The following is a 22,520-nucleotide window of genomic DNA, read 5'->3' on the forward strand; positions in this document are numbered from 1 at the left end:
TTGTTTTGGAGTCTTGCAAAGCCATCCTCATTTGCACACAAACAAGCATTGTTTCACACCATGGCTCATATCACCTTGTGCACATTGGAAGACCCATAAGTTTCTGTTGACCCAGTCTGTCCAAAGATATGAGGCCCTAACAACATTCTATAGATTCAAGGACATGCCACTGCTTTCACATAGAATCAACTCTTTCTAGTTGAGGGCTTGCAGGCAGGTGGGAGGGGGCAATTTAGGTACACAGGAGTTTTAGCACCACAGAGCTAGTTAGACAAGAGATAAAGAGGTGAGGGATGGTTTCAGGTCCTCCCTTGCATCTTGGGCACAGCCCATCCCCAATTCCTATCCTATGGGCTTTCACATTAGTCCAAAGTGCTTGGTGGAGAATCAACCATAACAAACTAGACATCTTTTGGGGGGGGGATGGCTCTGCTCCATTGCAGAATCTGAATTCCCACTGTCTTTTATCCCACCTTAGGTGCCATCTTGTGCTTAGCTTAATATGGAGGGGGGGACAAGTTTTTCAAAATGGGGCACGGGCAAAAGTGAATCTTTTCCTCTCCATACTACAACCCTTATCCGAAATACCCCTTCTATTGAATGAAGGATGCAAAGTTGCTGTCCCACAAAGCAATTCTAGTTAGCACAAGGTTCACATCTTCATCATTCAGTCTCAACTTTTCCTTCATAGATTCTTGGGATGACCAACATTTTTCCTGGAAGCTCCACAGGTCCACCCAAGTTTCTATCCCCTTTTTTGAGAGTTTCAGGGCTTATGGAAACTATTCATTTGGAATATTATTCTGAAGTATCATCGAGAAACAAATTGAGTCCAGATGAAAGAGCTGTCTGAAACCCTTGATGAGAGGGCTCCCCTTGGGCTTTATTTGCTGAAGAATGGGTCATGGCCAGTAGTCTATTCCACTTAGGGAGCTCAGCTCTGGCAAGAAGGGGGAGGTATTCCTATGTAGGAGTTGGGGCCCAATCCTCCTCCTTTTTTGCAGAGGCTTGTGATGATCCACTTGGCAACCATCTTGTCTACAAGCTCTACCATATATGGGATGCCAAGTCCACCTTCTTTTTGTCATGGAATGCTACTTTGGGGGTTTTGAAGACTTGGGCATCACCACCCCACAGAAAGTTCCTGCATAGGGCCTCCAGGACTTTGAGTTCAGTGTTGGAAGGTCACCAATAGGAGAGATAATAAATAGTCGAGGGGATTAAGATGTGTTTCAACACTACTAAGTTTTGTTGCAGTTCCTTCCAGTTGTCGAACTTCTGCTTCACCTTGGCCATTCCCATATTTTGTGTTAATTAACTCTAAACCCCATTGGAATACCCAGAAGCATGAATATCCTTCCTTCTGGGATGACTTTGCATCCTTCAACTAGCAGTTAGGGTTCATGCAACATCGTTCTAATGGCTATTTTGGAGTGGTTAATCCGAGAACGAGAGGCACGACAAAATGCTTGAAGAAAACTCTAGAAGGCTTTTAGGGAGTGGTCATCATTGTGAACCATATTGTTAGTGTCATCAGCAAATTGCTAGAGACACATTTGGTTGTACCTGTTGAGAAGGATAACCCCTAAGAGTATGTTCATTTGGATGTTGTCTTCAATCAACTAGCCTAGAGCATCTACATAAATGGCAAACAATAGGGGAGCAAGGGGATAGTCTTGTCTAATGGATCTCTTGAGAACAAATGGTTTAGAAAATTGATCATTAAGGGCTACCCTTGCCCTAGCATTTCTAAAGTGTATGAACCAAATTTTGATGAACCTTGGACCCAGTCCCATATCATGTAGTAGGATAAAGTCCCACTCTAACCTATCACATATAGGCTTTCTCAAAGTCTATTTTGAAGAAGATAAATCTTGGTTCATGGATTCGGCGTGTTCAAATCCTTCCCATAGGGCTATGATAGCGTCTAGTATGTACCTGCCTTTGATAAACCCTTTTTGCTCCTTTGTTATCTAGGCATCTAGTTGGGATGACAACTGGAGGGCCACGGCCTTGGCAAACACTTTGTAGGTTGACAACAGCATAGTTATAGGCCTCCAATTGCTTAAAGTGTCCTTCTCTCCCCTATTGTGAATGAGATTTATGACCCCGTCATTTATAGAGAGGGGTAATGCCCCGAATTGGAGGGATTCTCTCCAGACTATACGGAGGGGGGTGAAGAGAATATCCTTGAAGCTTTTGAATAATATTGTCGACAGTCCATCTAGCCCTAGGCTTTTGCCCTTCTTTAGAGTGTCAAAATAGCCCTCTTGAGCTCTTCCTTCATAAGGTCTCTCTCTAGCATGGTCACTACAGTGGGTGGTACAACCCTCTTTTTTCGAAATGTGCGTTGACTATAGCCATATTTTCCGCCATGGAGGATGTTAAGTGGCCCTTTTTCTCTTTAAGCATAGGAATGGTATCTTTTGCCTTCTTCTTTTTAAGGATGGTAAAGGTTTCTTTGTTGGGCCTATCTCCTTTTCTCACCCACCATTCCCTCAAGAATAGTTGGACCTACTTGGCCTCGATTCTTCTTCCCTTTTGAGCTCTGCTTTAGTTTGTATGCAGTAATGGTATTGTTGGGAAGTATCCCGCCTTGTTGACCTTTTCTTCTAACTCCCTCAGCAGTTGGATTTCTTCCAGTTTCCTATTGTATCTATGTTGATTTGCCCTCTTTTTTATGGGACTCAATAGATCTTGGGTCTGTTTCACAGCCATTGACTAGGCTCTGGACAAGGAGGTTTCTTGAGAGAAGGCTGAGTGGAAGATAGACTTTCAGCTGGACTTTGTCATCCAGCTGAAAAAGCTAGGGTCGGCATCATGGAACCATCCAACTTCATGTTGCAAGCTGTTTTCTGAATGTGGACCATTATGGGCTTGAGGTCCGAGATCTATGTGCAGGATAGTTACTCTAGAATTGCTCATCTCCCTTACAACAAGTGATCCATGTACAAAGCATCTATCTGGTCTGGCGTTGTGAAGTTGGGGGCCAATCTTGCTCTTAGACCATGTGAACTCTTGAGGGGGTGTCATCTCTGCTAAATCATGGAAGGTCTTCCTTCATCTTCATCCATGCTTCAAGTTCCCGGCCTTTAATAACTCGCTTAACTCCTTGAAATCGGTCGAGCGGGGATTAGACCATGTTGAAGTCACCTATCATGATCATTGGGAGGTCTAGTACCATGAGGGAATTCCATAGGTCGGTCTGCTAGCCCCAAAGCATATAAGGAAACCACATACCAGGGGTGGTTAGTTTCCATTTTCACTGCTACCCCAATGATTGTTAGGGTCTCTGATGCAACCCTTTATTTTGTTTGGACTCCCAATACAGCCCCTCCCCCCTAGACTCCCAATACACCCCCCCCACTTTGATGGTGGGTGTGTTCAGCAAGTATTCCTTGGAAATTCTGTTGAGGTTGGAGCTTAGATGAGCTCCCGTATCTTTCACCTCCTACAAGCAAAGGCAATTCAGGTGGAGTTTCTCTTTGAACAACCAGTTAAATTGGTTTGCCTTCTGGGGTCAATGAGACCTTGCGTGTTGAGGGAGAGTACTTGTCTGAACATTATTTCCTTTGGGATTTGGGGATAGGCTTACTCCTAACCATTGGATTCTTTTCGACCGGTGTCAAAGATTCGGCACTAGTGCCCACCTTTGAGATTCTCCTCTTTAAGGAGGCAATCTCTTGAGGGGGGTGAGGGGTAGGGCTGAGGAGGGGGTGTCCAGACAGCTCATTGGCATATGTGCTTGACCTCTCTCCAAGGGCTTCTTATCGCACCGGGGGGGAGGGGGGGGGGGGAAGTGCTAGGCACTCTCTCTTCTTTGGGAGTGGGGCTTAGAAGGGGCTACTCCTCTTGAAAATCCATGTTGTCTATTTCCTTCTCTAGGTTTTTAGGGATGCCTTCCACGTGTTGGGTGCTTGGGACGGACTCTTCTTCACTCTATTCCCTCTCCTAGCTGTCTTCTAGTTGGGTGGGGTCAGTTAGGTCCACCATCAAGGATGCAAACCTATTGGCATTTTCGGTCCTCAGCATGGGCTTCGAGGGCAGAGAACGATTACTTCTACCACGTATGTTAGCTTGTTGGAACCCTTCCGTGTCCCCATTAGCTTCCTTCTGGGGGGGGGGGATTGTCTTAACCAAAGTCAGTGGGGGAGTTCTCTCCAGGTAGTTCCTAATGAAATGTCCAGGAGATTCTTGTAGACAATGGGTTGTTCTATGACCAGGTTCTCGCTCCCTAGGTGGATGACGAGGGTTTCCGGGAGGTTAGAGCTCAGATCCATCTCAATTAGTGCTTGTGGATGCCATCAGGGAGGATTAAGGTATAGGTGGGGTCTTTGACCTAGTAGTTTACCTAGTGGCTCCACGATCATTCTCAGTAGGGGGTATAGGTGAAGGGGGAGGTCCTGTAGCTTTACCCACAACAGGCTTCTTGTCGATTTGGGCCATTTGGGGAAAACTAGGGGGTCCATCTGAACAAGGAGAGAGGAGTGTTCTTTATCATCCACTGTCCGCCTCGAGGATATGAAGGGCCATGCCCTCATCTCTGAACATGAAACTAAAATAATTGTTGGGTAGGTACTGTGTCTGATTGATAATCACCCCTTTAAAGAGCCAGTTGTTTCTGATCCACCCACGCAGGATATCTACCACACACGGGCGGTCTAGTCCCACGTGACATAGGCCAATAAGAACCTTGGCCTAGTAAGAATATAGGCTTTCCTTTACCAAATGGAAATGTAGGGAAACCAAGATCTTGCCTATTGAGTCTCGATGATTCTCCTACTCAAAAGTTATGTGGCCTCCTCGTACATATCAAAGTTTGGCGACCTCGAGAGAGCATCGGGTCCTTGTGTAGGATCGTGAGCAGGTTTCCTATTTGTTTCTCTTCCATCCCCTCTTGCTCCATCGGGTCCTTCGCCTTCTTTCTATTTGATGGGATAGGCTGGGTGTCGACGTCGAACCTGAGACCTGCCGGGAAGTCTCCACCTTCCGATTGGGCGTAAAGTTGGTTATGGAGGTTCTAGCTGAAGGGCCCCTGGGGGCTGGGCTTTGCATGCGGGTAGGTTTGCCAGGTTCTTTGCATCGACGCCGTGTGCAGTTGGGCGGTTGCCCGTCGGGAACTGCAGGTTTGACTAGGTCTCTGCTAGAAAAGCTACTTCATGTTCGAGGGAGGCCTGGTTGAGGGATGGGATATAGGTGTCAGGTGCCGAGGACCATATTGGGGCTGGCGTGCCCAAAGGGGACGATTGCATGCCTTGTCTCTCCTTTGGAAAACTCATGTGGCCGACCTGTGTACTAGATGCCCCTGGAATGGAGCGTCCCTCTCGTGTCCTGCTTCGTTGTGACCCCCTGTGGAGTGTCGGTTCTTTTCGAGGAGTCCATTGTCGACAGTGCGGCCACCCCCAGCTAGTGGAGAGTGGTGAATGATTGGCTAGGGTGACTCCAAAGGCAAGGAGGTTTGAAAGGGGGGGAAGGGGCGGGCGGGGGTGCAAGGCAGTTAACCCTAAGTTCATCTTCATCTCCTCCGCCAAGGGGTGGGCAATTTGCTTTCTAATGTATTATATATATATATATATATATATATGTACATATATATATATATATATATATATATATACGTACATATATGTACGTATATATATATATATATATATATACGTACATGTATATATGTATATATATATACGTACATATATACATATACATATATATATATATATATGTGTGTGTGTGTGTACATATATATATATATATATATATACATATGTATGTATATATATCTATATATACATATACATATGTATGTACATAGATATAAATATATATATATATACATATACATATATATGTACACACACATATATATATATACATATATATGTATATATATCTACATAATATACATATGTATGTACATAGATATAATATATATATATATATATATATATATATATATATATATATATACATATACATATATATGTACACATATATATATATATACATATGTATGTATATATATTTATATATACATATGTACATATGTATATATATGTATGTATATATATATATATAAGAAACTCATTTAATGAGCAAATGACTTGATGGTGACAGTTAATTGTGAGTCCCAATGCACCTAGGCGTGTGAGAAAGAAACTCCCAAAGACTATCTTCTCTTCTCCTTTCTCTTTTCCAAAATTCTTCCTCTCCTTTCTCCATGTAAAGGGGTAGACACCCTTACTTTATCTTGTATTAGTATTGGACCCACGCATTTTGCTGTGGCGACCAAGGTTCCAGAAAAGAACCGATTCCATCTCTCTCTCTCTCTCTCTCTCTCTCTCTCTCTCTCTCTCTCACACACACACACACACACCCCCACACATAGACACACACTCCTAGGCTTGTCCCCGTCTCTCTCTCTCTCTCTCTCTCTCTCTCTCACACACACACACACACACATGCACATGACCCTGTCCCTCTCTCTCTCATGCACACACACACTATCTCAAACGTTAAAACCCTCTCTCTCTCGTGCACACACACACTATCTCAAACGTTAAAACTCTCTCTCTCTCTCTCTCTCTCTCTCTCTCACGCACACACACACATACACACACATTGTACACACACATGCACACACTCTCTCTTTGTCTCTCTCTCTCTCTCTCTCTCTCTCTCTCTCTCACACACACACACACACGCACACACACACACACATGTAAATATTAGTATATATAATATTATGTTTTAGATACATATACCTATACATAGATACATATACTTATACATACATATATATATGTGTATTTAAAAATATAAATATACACACACATATACATAATTTTAAATAAATTTGATTAAATTTTAATGTGTGGAGATGGGTGGTAAGGTGTGCTCACTTTTAAATATATAGATAGATATATTATACACACACACACACACACACATATATGTATAAATATATATGTGTGTGTATACATATACACACATACATACATATATTATATGTATGTATATATAGATGCATAAATGTATAAATAAAAATAAAAATACACACATATACATATATATTTTTAATTTAAATTTATCTATATATAATATAATAGGGGATGAATGTTAACTTTTCCTCTTTACCAGGTGGCAAGTTTTTTAGCCATCTCCTTACTTTTCTAGAGTAGCCTCTATGAGTCCTCTCTTTTCAAATTCACTACCAGCCTCTTTAATGAGACGTCCTCTCTCTATTTTTAAATCCTCTTGGGCGTGGAAGACAGAGATGCCTTCAAAAAGGAGGCCATTGACGGGCTTCCGTGTGGCAGCTATGAGAGCAGGAAGAGGAGCTTGAAGTCATTTAAGAGGGAGACACCTAGGGGCGTGGAAGGTAGGCGTGCATGGGGTCTAGCATAGGTGCACCAAAGGAGGCCGGAGCCGACAGAGGGTCAGCTGTGGAGGGAGGAACAAGGTTTTTTTTTATAAGAGTAACTTGCAGAGTAGGCGGGCAGAGATGCCTGCAAAAAGGAGGCCATCGGCGGGCTTCTATGAGAGCAGGCAGAGGAGCTTGGAGTCATTTAAGAGGGAGCCGCCTAGGGGCATGGAAGGCAAGCGTGCGTGGGGGTCTGGCACGAGTGCGCAAGAGGTCGAAGCCGGTAGAGCGTCAGCTGTGGAGGGAGGAACAACATTTTTTTTAAAAGAGTAACTTGCAAGTACCCTACTCCTCACCACGCCAGGAGCAGAAGGAGGTGCCATTAAGGTTGAGGTTGGAGAGCCACGACGGTGTACAGAGGCCGGCTGTTGGCAAGTCAGGTGTGGGAGTTGGCCACCACATAAAAAAAGGAGGCAGTCATGGCTTTGGGAGCGCTACCCACAATGCACAAAGGGCGGGGGTTGGTCGAGCCTGGCCGAGAAGCTGGTGGCGATAAAGGAGAGGACGATGGCAGAGCCAACATCGATGGTCAGTTCACTGATGGCTAGCCAGTTCACCATGCGCTTCATCTCGATGTAGCAGAAGACAGAGAGCATGGCTGATAAGTTGGGGGCGACGAAGGAGAGAATGCACATGTAGAGAGAGAGAGAGAGAGAGAGAGAGAGAGAGAGAGAGAGAGAGAGAGAGAGAGAGAGAGAGAGAGAGAGAGAGAGAGTTTCGTGTCACATGCCTGTGTGAGAGAGAATGAGAGAGACACTTAAGGAAAAAGAGAGGTGCTAACAGGTGTAATTTATTTTCTTGTAGCCTTATGATCAGGGGCTCAGCAAATCCTTTAGGCAAAGACTACTTATTTTCCCTTATGGTGAAAGCTATGCAGCCTCTTCAGAATACACACAGTAAGCTTTGTTGCCCTTGCTTCTTTTAGATTATGCACATTCTTTAGCAAAGGAAGGGAAAAATCCATCACAAAAACGTCCATTAATAAGTGATTTCACACAGTTTCATATATTCTTCGTTTTATAGTCATAATTATGCAAAAGACAGTGTAGAGTACCTTTCTCCATTAAGGAGACATGGAAAATTTTTGTGCGCGAGATCTAAGGATATATGTAATTTTGTGTATGTTTGTAGAGGAATTAGACTGTGAGATTAATAGGTTGAGATTAGACGTCACAATTTCAGTATAAGTCCGTTAAATTTCTCTTTATTTAAGCTCGAAATTGTAAGATTCCTCCCTCCCCAGCTTTTGAGATGTACAGGTGTAAGAACCGCCCCTTTAGTCTCTTGTAATCATCCCCCCCTCAGAAATAGAAAAAGATCTTGTTTTACCCTGTTTTGGCCTTGAGAGAGAAAATGTCTAGAGAGAGGTAATTCAAAATTGAGATATTTTTTGATACAAAAATTCTCCTAATGTCTAAGATGAATTCCCTTGAAACAGAAGTTCAAAATAAACTTTCCAATGTGCATTAGGAATTAATTGAATATGTGTATAAGAGACGTTAGCCTAAGGGTCCACATTTTCAGAAATTTTTGGATTAAGGTCTAAATAAGGTTCCAAAGGGCTGATAGGATTAATCCAAGTGTTGGGATGAGATACATACAATGAATAAAAGAAAATAGCCCAAAAATGAGTAAATGCTCACATAAGATGAAGAGTTGACTGAGTACAAGGTTTATTAGTTAAAAACTAAGGTATATTAGTAAAAAAAATGAGATATTTAGGTGAAATGATACATTTTTGACACCTTAGTAAGGTGGGAAACCCACTTGAGCTAGGTGCCTTCTTCTTCATCATTGTTTGGGTTTTTTAATTCAAAAAAAATGTGATATTTTTATCTCTCCTCTCTCCTCGAGCAAATTAGATAAAAAAAGGGAGCCAAAAACTGATACAAATCTTGTCCAAAATTGGGTCAAACTAAAGCTGGAAGGTCTAGAACCTAGTTGGGCTTGGTTAGTGGCCTCCCTCACCTATAAATATATCCTCATTCCTTTGTATTTTTATATTGGGGCATTACCATGCTAGTATTTTCTCTAAATTAGATTATTTCTATTATCTCTCTAATTTTCCTCCTCTTGAGAGCTTTGGAGCTTCTCTCTCTTGAGAGCTTTGGAGCTTCTCTCTCCTCCAACCTCTCTTGGAGATTACTCTCTCTCTAGTGGCCTCCCTCACTGTTAGATATCCGTAACGCCGCTACAGGCGTTACCACAAGAGGGGACGGCCTCTGGCTCACCAGCCAGCCATAGAGGAAGAATGAGGATTGCCCCTCATCCCCCAGGCTATATAGTGTGTGGCCTACCGTCCACACTAGCCTGGCCGCCCATGACTCCGCATGGGCGTCCTCTCCCACTGAACCCCGGACATGGCCATCCGGTCTGCCGTCGGTCACCACATGCATTACAGCCTACGTGACATTACCCCCCCCTTAAGAAGAGTTTTCGTCCTCGAAAACAAACTGGGAAAACCTTTTGGAAATTGCACTATGGCGTTCCCAGGTTGCCACCTCCTCATCCCTATCTGTCCATTTAACAAGTACCTCCTGGTACACTTTATGTTGGGTTTGTCTGTCATGATACTTAGAAAGTTTCAGGTTCATGTGGTATCTTTGGTGACTCTATCAAGTCCACCAAAATCTCTGGAGAAACTGCGTTCTCTAACCCATGAACTGATTTCTTCAGTTTACTGACATGGAAGACAGGATGGACTTGAGAACTCTCCGGTAACTCAAGTTTATATGCTACGTCCCCAATCTTCTTAAGGATTTTAAAAGGACCACAATATCTCGGAGAAAGTTTATCACACTTTCCCGTTTTCATGGTTTCTGACTGTGCAGGAACCTTGAGGAATACAAAGTCACCTTCTGCAAAGGTCACCTTTCTTCGTCCTGTATCCGCATAAGTTTTAGCGCGATCCTGAGCGCTACGAATGCTCTCACGTGCGGCTCTGAGCATATCATTCATATCTTCAAGGAAATCCTTGACAGATTGAATCTTCTCCTTTTCTAGGCCTATAGCCATCGGAGATCTCGGCTGGAATCCATACATTAACATGAATGGTGTAAATCCAGTCGCTCGCTGAGTGTTTGGAGCTGTTATAGGCAAACTCCAATAAGGGTAAGTACTCTGCCCAATTAGATTGCTTCTTACTAACATAAGAACGCAACATATCCTCTAGAATTTGGTTAACTCTTTCAGTTTGACCATCAGACTCCGGATGATCTGCCGTACTCATACTCAGAGTAGTATCCAACTTTTTGAAGACTTCCCTCCAAAAAAATGACTGTTGAACTTTCTATCTCTATCCGACACTATATCTGCGGGCAGGCCATATAGCTTGTAGAGATGTTCAATAAAGAGTTTTGCCAACTCTGGCGTTTTAACAGTTTTCTTCGTGGCAATAAACTTTACCATTTTAGTTAACCTGTCCACTACCACCCACACCGAGTCATTTCCTCAACTCGTCTTGGGTAAACCGGTAATGAAATCCATGGAAATGCTTTCCCATTTCCCTTGAGGAATCTCCAGCGGCGGATGGAGTAGTCCTCCAACCTTAAGACGTGCATGTTTATTGACCTGGCACTTACTGCATTTCAGCACATAAGTCTGGACGTCCTTAAACAAACTAGGCCAATAAAACTGTCTTTTTACTAGTGCATAGGCCAATAAAACTGTCTTTTTACTAGGCCAATAAAACTGTCTTTTTACTAGTGCATAGGTCTTCTGAATCCCAGGATGACCCGCACTTGGACTATCATGACTTTCTTTAAGAATTTGGGCCCGAAAGTCACCAATAGTTGGTACACATACTCTACCCTTGTAAAGTAAGTACCCGTTCGTCAATGGAGTAATTAGCATATTTCTCCCACGTGTCCGGTCGAGCTCGACCGCCGCTACGAGTAATCCGACGTGCCATTAACGGGGGAAGTCATTGGTAAGCAAATGTCTAGTAGTACTCACACAAGCGGTGATTTGGTATTTCAACCAAAATTCAAGACAAATATCATGCCTTGATTTTGCATCATGTCATTAGCACAGAAGCTAATGTACTGGAGAGCACTCTAGTAGCGCAAGTTCTTAGACTATGCTACTAGATATTTGTAGACTACGCTACCATGTTGCATCACCAACTTGTTAAAACTTCTCCTTGGAAAGCTCTACGGCCATAGGAGAAATAAACTAGAGCCAATCTAATCATGCATTACAAGGATTAGTTCCAAAGCTGAGAGATACTTTCTCTCTTAGAGTAACATCTTTACACAAGCATATGCTCTAGAATCTTGTTGAGTTTCTAACTACCATCAATCTACGGATGGTTAAACTCCACTCTAACTCAGAGTAAATGTAAGTTTTGAAAATTTCCCTTCAAATATAACAATCAAACTTCCTATCTCTTATGCCATACTATATCTGCGGGCAGATCATATAGTATGTGGAGATGTTTGATAAAGATTCTTGCACCACTACGGGTGTCTGGAGTTACATCCAATCACTTACAACTTTTTGTTGCTATTACCAGACACATCCCTTCAAGTATTGTCTGGACTCACACAACTATTCGAGTTTATGTGATATTTGAGGATATCCCTCCTTTCCCTCAAGAAAGGTTTTTGTCCTCACAAACTCTACTCTCAAGCGGACTACGCGCTAGTGTCATAGATCCAAGAACAAATCTAGACCGTGTTTAATATCATATGTTATATTCTTGAGTCCTTCCAAGAAACTTTTAAACATCTTGCAACGAAGATGTGGTATAGTGTCTACGCACATATGGTGGTACTATTGATAAACTGCTTTGCAACAGATCAGTGGTTTCACACTTGTAACAAAGTGCTCATTGTTGCATATTATTACCCTTCATAAGCGGTTACACACTTATGAATCATTTGGGTAGGTTGTACCATCTACCAAGAAAAATTCCAAACTACTAATAACCACATTATCAATCCACAGACAATGACTGACTTGCTGCGAAGCCATAGGTTGCTAGATAATTGATGGTAATTACACAAGCCCAATGTCTCATTACATCATACATTCAATATAAATGCAAACATCACAGTACTTCGTGATGATGAACTTAGGAATTTCATCCTATCCCTGTTTGGTGTTGGTATGAAGTATAACTATGAGAACATTATTTGCTGCCTCCTCATTATAGCGGCAAAGCTACCTACCCATCACAGGTGGCAATCTCTACCAAGCTATAACCAATGACAAGCAAATAAACGAGTACTCTTGTAAGAACTTCATAACCATATCTCACACCAAACTCATAATCACTACGGATTAAATGCCAGGGCTTGCAAAATTGAATGTTATCTGATAGGTAGAGGGGATCATCAAACTACGGATGACCTCGACAACTCACTAGGACTAAGTGTGCGATTGTGAGCACATTTTAGTTGCTACCATATGAATTTGGGAAATATATTACTTTCCTACATAAGCAATTGTAATATTGCATGACAGGCTATTTTGCTTACAAAGTTCATGTGCGTGTAAACCCTATAAGTAGTATGACCCATGGGGAATGAGTGGAGCATTTCTAGGATTTAATAAGGTTTTACATGGCAATAGTGAGTAGTATCTCACTCCAGACGAGCCCGGTTGTTGTTAGTATCGGATCCGACATATGTAGTGTACATAAACTCGGGCTGAGTTAGGATAGGAGGCTAAGCCGGAGAGCTTAGTGGTAAAGCCTACTGTATCTGGTGAGTTTTGACTTAACCGGAGTGTTAAGAAGTAAACTCAAAGTCTGGGGCTGAACTGGAGTGTTCGGAGGCAGACATATCTTTTGTTAAATCGGAGAATTTAGCAATAGATGAGCTTGGGGTGAACCATGGTACCCAGGAAAAAAGCTCTTCACACTAAAATAGTGCACAATAATTTTAGGGTGATAAAAATCCATCGCAGGAATGTTTTACAACTTTCCATAGATGATAGATGAAGACCATGTACTTTACGGAGTTAAAGTACATAGGTGGTGACTTCGGCACCACATTTTTTGTAGGAAGTCACCAGTGGTGAAATTAGGTTAGCCGAGACTCCACAAGACCTATGCACTAGTTTTTCAGTTGACCTCTATTAAGGACGTCCAAAAATTCATGTTGTAATACCAGAAATTATACTGCAATGTGCAATGGAGGGGTCAATTTGTGTAGTCACTTCTTAGCAGCAGCAAGTGACTTAAGCATCTTGTTATAGATGGTTATATATGGTACTCCCACTCGGGGGAGGTACGCCATTGGGTACGGAGTTACTCACAGACTAGTATGTCAATTTGTGTAGTCACTTCTTAGCAGCAAGTGACTTAAGCATCTTGTTATAGATGGTTGTATATGGTACTCCCACTCGGGGGAGGTACGCCATTGGGTACGGAGTTACTCATAGACTAGTATGGAGCTACTAGTGTGATGATAGTGGGTACGTAGTTACTCACTACTAATACATAGCTGCTAATAAAATTAAGATCCTCGAGTGAAAGATACTCTAGATCAACATTTTAAATTACCAAACCACAATCCATGAGTATCGAGATACTCATAAATATGTTGACGTTGCTCAAATCGAGGGACCGATTTGTTCGATGGTATGGAATTGTTGAACATAGGCGACTACGCTTGCAAAATGTTATAGGGCGTCCCCCATGCATGAAACTGTCCAACCAAACTAGTCTTACTGCTAACCTCTAGATTTAGATCACTCCGGAACTAAATCACTCTGTTAGCACTAGCACACCATCATGGTCTTGCTACCTAGAGATTCTCCGAACTCTGTAACTGGGTTTTATCCCAACTTATGGCTATATTTGGTAATTTTCAAAGTTCAAATTTTATCTTGCACACTTTATCACTACAGACAAGTGTACATGCAGACCTGCCAAAGAGTCAAGTTACATGCACAAGCCTTGGCGTCCCATTCCACCAAGACTACAATCGATTCCGTGAGAATTTGATGTCCCATACCATCAAATTACCACCAAACCAATTGATGTGACATATGAAAAGGCTCTTTCCCCCCTCGAAAGATCACCACAAACTCTCGAGCAGTGGGATGTCGACGCATGGCAATAAAAAGAAGAGAAAACCATGCTAGTAAGTTTAAGAACAGTTCTCTTCGTCGATCAACTTCTAAAAGGGCATTGGGCATTACATCTCAAGACTATACCCCTTCAGATTTACCTTTGATTTATACAAATCAATCCTAAATATGCTATTATTATCTAGGCGTATGCTAATCCCTCAGATTAGTACTCCTAGATAAACCATTCAATTGAGTACTGCTAGCAGCACTGCTAGCCCCTTTATCCCAAGTAATACACACCTTAGGGATTACTTTGACAAGGCAATCTACGTGACTAAATCAAACTAGTCACCACTCTCTAGGCCCAAGTAGTGACACTATTTTGTTACTACCAACAAGGGCCAGCTTGCCTCTACGGGCCAAGGCTCTCTTGTTGCTACAAACAGTAAGCAACTTGTTTGGACACAAGGTATAACCACATCAAGACTACGCTTGTACATGGTTCTCATTTGCCAAAGTTTATCACAATTTTCTAGCAACTGTTAAAAGATTGTGAAGGGTTATGAGCACTACGGCTCAATTAGGCTTACCTTGATTTCTCGTGATAAGCACTTCGTCTAATTTGGGCACAACTGATGCCATTGCCAGTCCTCTTAGCCCAAGTAAAACACACCGCAGTTTTAGATTTACACTATAGCCAAACTACGTGACTTTGATGGTCAATACTAAGTCTATGCTCAGCTTAAATTTAGTCTCTCTGAACCAAATGTGTGATCACCACATGTGCTACCCTCAAGGCGTTACGGCCATAGAAGTGTTCACTAGGCACAATGGCCATAGAACGGCTCTCTCTCTTAGCACGCGGCGCTACGGCCGTGTGCGGTGGGTCTTTTTCGTGGAAAACGGGCACTACGGCCACACGGCGCGATGGCCGTGTTGGGTTTGTTTCGTGGGGTGTACCGTTGTTTTGTGTTTTTTTTAAAAATAACGGGCCGGGCCGGCCCTCGCCGCTTCCGCCCGCCCATGGGGAGTGTCCACAATGCCGCTCAGTTTGGCCGCCGCCGCCTGGCTGGTCGCCATTGCCAGCTGTGCGCTGGGCAGGCCCATATGTGATGGCGCCTAAGGGCTGGCCGCCCGCTGGGCCGCCCTTTGGCATGGTCGCCCAAGGTTGGCCGTGGCCCTGGCCGCCCGCTGGGCTGGCGCCCGCTGGGCTGGCCTGGCCTGCCTGGGCGCCGTCGTGGGGCTGGTTGGCTACCGCCGCCCTGGCCGCCCGCTGGCTGGCCTGGCCTGCCTGGGCGCCGCCGTGGGGCTGGTATTCGCCCCCCCGGTTTGACGGCACTGCACGCCCTTCCAAGGTCGGCTTGCTCAGGCATGACATCATCATGTCCAACATGGACAACACCGATGCCCTCCATCAGCGACAAGACACGACGTCTCCACAGCGCGGCCACCTATTCCCAAGAGCCCAAGAGGCCAATGCTCCTCGTGACGCCGCTGGCTGGCCTGGCCGCCCTCTGACGGCGCTCACGCAAGTTCACGTAGACTTTCGCCCACACAAACGGCGCATAAAAATGGCGCAAATGATTCTCTCGCCCCACATCATGCGTTTCAGCTTTCTTTCATGGGGCTGTCTTCGCCCCTCCACGTAGAATTCGTTTAGCTTTTAGCTACGATGTTTAGCATTTCAGCTACTACTGGTTTTCGCCCCCCACCCCCACACACAGTCGAGAGAAAGGCGACTTCTTTCTTTTAACAAATTCAAAAAGAAAAGAAAACGAGATGCTTACCTGCGTTTTTGCTTGCTGTGTGTGACGGGGGGAGAGAGAGAGAGAGAGAGAGAGAGAGAGTTCTTCCCTCCCATTCTTCTTGGCCGCCTCCCTCCACACACTCCATTGTGGAGATAAGGATGAGAAGATGAATGGTTGAAAACCATCGAGTGGGCTCCGGTTCCCCATTCACGCGCGGACTCTGACGATCCCATCGAACCACGCTCTGATACCAGTGTTAGATATCCGTAACGCCGCTACGAGCGTTACCACAAGAGGGGACGGCGTCTGGCTCACCACCCAGCCATAGAGGAAGAATGAGGATTGCCCCTCATCCCCCAGGCTATATAGTGTGTGGCCTGCCGTCCACACTAGCCTGGCCGCCCATGACTGCATGGGCGTCCTCTCCCACTGAACCCCGGACATGGCCATCCGGTCTGCCGTCGGTCACCACAGGCATTACAGCCTACGTGACACTCACCTATGAATAGACCCTCATTTCTTTGTATTTTCATATTGGGGCATTACCATGCTAGTATTTTCTCCAAATTAGATTATTTCTATTATCTCTCTAATTTCCCTCTTCTCTTGAGAGCTTTGGAGCTTCTCTCTCCTCCAACCTCTCTTGGAGATTACTCTCTCTCTCTCTCTCTCTCTCTCTCTCTCTCTTGGTGGCCAAGGACTTGCTTGGAGGCCAAGGACTTGCTTGGGGGCTTCACTTCTAGCCAAAGAAACAAGCCCAAATCAAAGGTAAGCCTATTTTAATGGTTTTTTTTTCAATTCTCTCAATGATTTTCTTCTTCTCAATCCCTCTAAAGCTTGAGAAGCTTTCTAAGCAATAGTTTTTGTTCAAATCAAAGCTTTCCCAAAGATTCATAATCTCTATTTAGATTAATGTTAATTTTTATGCTTAATCTTAATGTTTTTCTTTAAGAAAATCTCTCCTGAAAAGATTAGTCATTCCTATGGCTAAATCCTTGGTAGAAGGATGATTCTTATTCATAATCTCTTTATCTTAAGCCAAACTCTATGCTTGATAGAGAAAGAGATTAGTTATTTTCATGATTTTTAATTTAGGAAAAAGAAAGATTAATTCTTTTAATGTTGTTTATGGTATGGAAAAATCATATAAATTCATCCTAAATTGAAAGGAGGTTATGCTATTTTTCTTAGAAATGAGGAATGGTTATTTTAGTTTAATCTAGAGAATTAATAATTAATTATGGTTATAATTATGCTATGTATGCATAATTCAATTTTAGTTTAAAAGAGGAGTTTCTATCATATTTTCATTACAAGTTTTCAATTCAATTTAGAAAATTGAACATTTCCAGTAATTGCACCAAAGCTTTGGCAAAATTTTCCAAAAAAGAGATAATTCTTATTTTTATGCATAATTTTAAATCATGTAAAAAGAGGAATTCCTATCATATTCTTTCTAGGCATACATATTTTTATGCTAAAAGTGGAGTTTTGAGCATTATTCAATAGTCAGAAAAATAAAGAAGGTTATGCACAAATTTTATAGAATCATTCAATTTATGAGAATTATGAAAATGATTCATTTAGATAAATGGATTAGTGTTTATACTAAAAGAGGAAATATGGGTATAATTGATTTTGTAAATCCCATGAATCTTTTATTCAAAAAGAAGGATATTGAGCGTAGTTTATTTTGAGAAATTTGAGAAAGAATGTGAAAAATATGAATTGGATATAAATGGATGTGATATCATGTGAATAAATGTGAATGAATGTGAATAGATGTGAATGGATGTGAATAGATGTGAATGGATGTAAGAATGATGTGAATGAATGTGAATAGATGTGAATGGATGTAAGAATGATGTGAATAGATGTAAGAATGATGTGAATGGATCTGAATGGATGTAATATGATCTGAATAGATGTGAATGAATGTGAATAGATGTGAATGAATGTGAATAGATATGAATGGATGTGAATGAATGTGAATAGATGTGAATGGATGTAAGAATGATGTGAATGGATGTAAGAATAGATGTGAATAGATGTAAATGGATGTAAGAATGATGTGAATGGATCTGAATAGATGTAAATGGATGTCATTTGATCTGAATGGATGTAAATGGATATGAATGGGTGTAGGAATGATGTGAATGGATGTGAATGGATATGAATGGATATAGAAATGATGTGAATGGATGTAAGAATAAAGTGAATGGATGTGATATGATGTGAATGGATGTGAATGAATATGAATGGATGTAAGAATGATGTGAATGGATGTAAATGGATGTGAATGGATGTAGGAATGATGTGAATGGATGTAGGAATGGATGTGAATAGATGTAGGAATGATGTGATTGGATGTGAGTTGATGTGAAAATGATATGATTGGATGTGAGTTGATGTGGGATAATGTGATTGGAAGTGAGTTGATGTGGAAAAGATGATGAGAAATGATGTGGAATGACGAGAGATGATGAGGAATAATGTGAAAGGATGTGGATGATGAGAGAAAAGATGGGAATTCTGTTTGGAATTGTATTTGTAGTAGATGAAACCTGTTTTTTGAAGATTGTTTTATGTCAATAATGCTTGGGAAGCATTATTGACATAAAGATGGTCAAAACGCTTGGGAAGCATTTTGACCATCTTGTAAATGAGGTCATGCTGGACCTAAGTGAAAAAGTTGCACAACAGATGACGGAGAGTCAATGAAGGACGTCTCGCGTGGCAAGGTCACGGCTGAGGTCTTGACCAGCCTCGGTTCGATTAAAATGGTGAGCTTCCGGTACGGTGGATGAGGGACCAAAGAAGCGGCCTATTGAGTGAAGTGCTAGGTCACCTGCTAAGGAGCCTAGAGGGTGTTGACCATACAGTGCACGGGCTTTGGGTCGCTGAAGATACCCATGCGTGCATTGGGGAAGAAAAGGAGTTGGAGCTGTTTTCTGAACACGGGCATGGATCTGGTTGATTGACCTTGCTGGTCTTCAACCGAATGAGTTCATGGATCTTTTACATGGACCTTGTTGGTTGATCTTGCTAATCCCCAACTAAGAGTCTATATGGTTTTTATATGATTAAACTCTTAAGTACTATGGGCTAGGAACTATTGAAAAGGCCCCTGAGAGAGCAGGTGGTGAGCGTTCTGGTTGCCAATGATGCCATAGGTACGCTGAGGAGGGAATGACTGAAATTGGATTTTATGGTTAGAAAGTGGAAAAGTTGGAAATTGGATCTGGATATTTTGGAGGATTATGATCTGTAATACTATGGTTTCATTTCAAGTTTGCTTTAAAGACAGCTGAATCTGTAAAAGGCAATTTCATATTGGGTGCCTTTTATAACCGAATCTGTAAAAGGCAATTTCATATTGGGTGCCTTTTACAGCTGAATCTGTAAAAGGTAATTTCATATTGGGTGCCTTTTACAGTTGAATCTGTAAAAGGCAATTTCATATTGGGTGCCTTTTACAGCTGAATCTGTAAAAGGCAATTTCATATTGGGTGCGTAAGTGGTGTGTCTAAATTGTATTTTGCATGAGTGTCGGCTAGGGGGCCTCGGAACTCTTTTCCCTGGTACCTGGGATAAAAAATAACCAAATTTCTAAATGAATCCTATCAATATAGTGGTTGGGCAGTTGACCAACCTATGGGATTGGATGGGGTTAGGCTGGACTGATGAATCCCTCTAATTAAAATTTAATTCTATTCACGTTACGATAGTTGAAGTAAATCACGGATAATCCTTGTTCTATGGAAAAGAATCAACGGTTGTGCCTCTTTGATGAGGAAAAAAGCTTTGATCTCTATGATCCAAGTGCAAGTTCCTCCCTTGATTCGGAATGAAAAGGGGAAGTTAAGGCCTTTGACTACGTTAGAATAATTCTCCCTGGAGGAATCGTCTATGCTTTCTGGGCGAGGAAAGTTTTTTCCGGGCTCGGTTTTCAAAGAACTGAGGGATTAGTCTCTTGTCCGGACATTCGTGGGCAAGGCCCCGAGTGGGAAACCCTGCCCCGTGCGTGAGGTTGCTACTTCCATTGCTAGCTTCCCAGATTCCAGTGCGCGGAGGGAGCAAGGGTCTCACAGAAATCAAGGGGTTCATCAAAGAGAATTTGTGGCTTTTCTTGATATAACTACTTAGAGGTTTTCGTTTCAAGCTCGAGTTTAGGTCGGTGGCCCACGGCGATATCGAAGTTACTGGTTCGAAATGTGCCAACTCGAACTCGAATTACCTAAATAATGAACGACAAATTTAAAAGAGAGAAAGAGAGAGAGGGATAGTTTTTTATTGATATTTAAACCACCAGTAAGGCTTTCTACAAGATAATAGGCCTATAAATTTTTGCATTGGATGATGTAAACAAAGGATGATGTGTGTGATATTTGCTTAGGGGATCTTTTATATATAATCTATATATATCTTATTGGGCGAACACCCCCGGTCCACGTGGCGTGTTTTTTTAAAAAATCTACTGGTCGAGTCTCTCCTGAGCATGTGCAGAGGTGTCCCCACCTATCCTTGCGTGCGATGCCAATTGAGGGTCATTCATTTCAACTTTCAAATTTCAATTTCAGAAAAAACCATTTTGAGAGAGAGAGAGAGAGAGAGAGAGAGAGAGAGAGAGAGAGAGAGAGAGAGAGAGAGAGAGAGAGAGAGAGCCATTTGCTCAGGGCAAGAAATGCAAGATGGAGAAGTGGGATGTGCACCGTTCTAAGAGAAATGGGATGCACACCTTTCTTGCTCAGGCCTGGGGGGCGAGCTCTTTGCACAAACAGTCCATGTAATCACCTTGCACCAGAGCTTGCCACCTCACGAAGACCTTGTGCCAGAGCATATCCCGACCTTGGTGGCCGCAAAGATGGAGCCACGGTCTAGCATGCATGCCATCAAGCTGGTGGTGTTCTTGTAATCTTGAGGATGCATTTGCTGGCAGCAGATTTCTGCCAACCCTCGAGTGGGATTTGATGAGCCCGGAGTGGCCATGGGCGAGGAGAGTGTTGTTAGAGGAGATGAAGAGTTTGTTGGTTTGGATCTTAGTGAGAAAGTGGTGAGGGCTAGTGAAGAGAGGAGATGAAGAGTTTGGTGAAATGCTCTCTTAGATTACAAAACATCCATTGAACGAGTTCAGCATTAGTGCTAAAATAGCTAGGATTAACTGAATTAACAGGTATAATCTAAGAGGCAGAGATTGGCAAAGATGGCAAGTTCCATACAGAAACCGCTAAAAGAGAAGTTTCTTGCCATCCCAAAAGAAGTCAATTATTGTCTTGGTGAAGTTGATAACCCTCGAAAGGATACTGCAGCCTCAGTAGAAGCTTGGCTTGGGCTATGGCAAAGGTGCTGAGGGGGACGTGGATCAAACCTTGTGAGGCAAAGAGGTCTCTCCATTTGGGCTTAGAGCGGTTTAATTGGCATTGATCAGGTGTTAAGATACTCATAGTCTCTTGCTTAAACAAGGTGCTTTCTACAATGATGTGCTCTGTGCTGGGGGGGAGGGTAGCTTCGAGAGAGTTGAAGAGCGTGGAGTAATGGGAAGAGTCTATGAAATTCGACGTTTGATTAAAGCTAGCCTCTCACTCTGCTAGAGTGATGACTCTTGGATGTAGTGACTAGACCATGTCAAAGAGAGATTTGAGCCGTTGGATGTCGAGGGTGGTGGACGTAGGGGTCGGAAAGGTAATGTTTGCGAGGAGGGCGGCAATGTCATCGGAGAGGGAAGAAGTGCCCCCGCTGTGATGAGTGATAACTGCCGTCGCCTTCACTAGTAGCCGACAGGTGTCGTCATGCAAAGTCAAAGAACTTTTTGTTTTGCAAGCAAGGTGGCGGCTGTGGCTTATCGATAGCCTTACGATGTAGTCTGGACATTAAATTATACGATTCAAATGATTTTATATCTTCACAAACAAGTTGTGATACTACAAAAAAAATCATATGTTCACACAAAATTGAAAGTGGTAGTGTACGGTGAAATGTCCCGTCAAAGTATATTCTTTTTTACGAAACAAACCTTCTTGCTTAAGTGTTAAGACAAAGTTAACCCACGTCTTATTTTCATTACTGCTATTGCCGTTACTCTATGGTATCTAAACCTCTCATGTTCTAAGGACAGGTTGTCTTCTTCACAAAGTTGTCTTTTTTGATGGTGTGCTTAGCTCAACCCGTCGGAGATGGGTCTCTCCACTAGTTTTATTAAAAGTTCAAAATTATGGCTCCTCCTACCATGGGTTAGCTTCTCAGCCACTTGGAACCTTCACTTAATAGATGGAATAGATAAGAAACTTATTCAATGAACAAATGATTTGATGGTGACAATTAATTGTGAGTCC

This window comes from Cibotium barometz, chromosome 26, assembly GCF_041138505.1.
Source record: "Cibotium barometz isolate CiBa-2024 chromosome 26, ASM4113850v1, whole genome shotgun sequence".
NCBI lineage: Eukaryota > Viridiplantae > Streptophyta > Polypodiopsida > Cyatheales > Cibotiaceae > Cibotium > Cibotium barometz.